The sequence below is a fragment of the Bison bison genome, unplaced genomic scaffold, assembly GCF_000754665.1.
Source record: "Bison bison bison isolate TAMUID 2011002044 unplaced genomic scaffold, Bison_UMD1.0 scf7180017847465, whole genome shotgun sequence".
Lineage (NCBI taxonomy): Eukaryota > Metazoa > Chordata > Mammalia > Artiodactyla > Bovidae > Bison > Bison bison.
The window spans coordinates 63,964-65,219 of record NW_011478038.1 but is presented as its reverse complement, the minus strand read 5'-3'; the positions used below and the strand labels follow the sequence as shown (position 1 = coordinate 65,219).

The 1,256-nt window shown below is 58.8% G+C and overlaps 1 protein-coding gene across 1 annotated transcript in view; it reads right to left on the bottom strand.

Moving 5' to 3' along the window:
* Positions 1-1,256, bottom strand: part of LOC104990972 (extracellular serine/threonine protein kinase FAM20C-like) — a 43,552-nt gene that overhangs the window by 3,372 nt on the left and 38,924 nt on the right.

Below are 1,256 nucleotides of genomic sequence, written 5' to 3'. Positions count from 1 at the left end.
AAAATTCCACCGACAGAGGAGTGGGCTTTGGTCCATGGAGTCGCAGCCGGACATCTGTGAGCACACTCACGTAGCTGATGCTGTCGTACGGCAGAAACTACCGCGTTACAAAGCGACTGACCCCAATTTAAAGAAGGTAAGAAAGAGCCGCCTGTGCACGTGGGCCCCCAACACGGGCTCTCCTGACCAAGGCGGGCTGCGTCCAAGCCCCTCCTGCCCCAGGCTTCTGGGCGCCTCTGCTTCTGTTCCATCTGGGTGAGGGCTGGGGCAGTGGGTTGAGGGAGAGTTTCTGGGGGAACTGGGCAGGACCCTGGGAGGGTAGCCTGGGGCCCCTGAATCCAGGAACCTGCACCTCTGGGCATGGCCTTTGGGGGGCTGGTCCCAAGAATTGCACACTTGACTTGCTCCCCCGTGGGGAGGCAGGGCCGGGGCCTCCCTGTCCTCTGTCTCAGGCTTTCGGGCGGGGCCAGGAGAGATGCTGAGCCCCCAACCTGCATCTCTGCAGCCTCCCGGACACACTGCAGCCCTCAGACCCAGGGGGCAGGGGCCGCACATGCCTCCCCACCCAGATACTGGCTGACTTGTCCACTCAGCGAACTTAATTCAAGAAGTGCTCTCTGCCCTCAGACGGCCGCCGCCTCCTGCCCCCTGATCCTACACCAGCTCTCAGGCTGCCTGAGGAGGGCTTTTGTTTGGATTTCCCCCATTTGTTTTTTCAATCATGCTTGAATTCTTGCCACTTTCTCCATGGCCCTGTGGCAGGTGCTGTCCTATAACGCTTGTGGACCCAGCACGCCATCCAAATCTCATGGGGAAGCCGGCTCCCAGAGAGGGATTTAACTGAAAGCCTCTCCGGGCCTGTTCACAATGTCCTCTGCCTCCCTGACCCCCTCGGCAACCCCCCCCCCAATCCCCCACTGCAGCAGTCTGAGTCCCAGGGACCAGGCACTCCCACGATAATTTGGGAAAGTCCCTTCACCCGGCTGGGCATTGGTTCAGATGGTGAACTGGCACATCGGAATTCAGATTTCCTGCACAGCTGCGCTGAGACGTGCACAGGACCGGGCAGGGGGCCCTCGCCCAGCTCACGGCTCAGCCCTGCCCCCCACCCTCCTCCCGTCCAGCAGCTTTATCTGCTGTTTGAACCTGTATCAAAGTAATAGATGGACTGTGGCTTAGATCATGAACTCCTTATTGCCAAATTCAGACTTAAATTGAAGAAAGTAGGGAAAATCACTAGACCATTCAGGTATGAC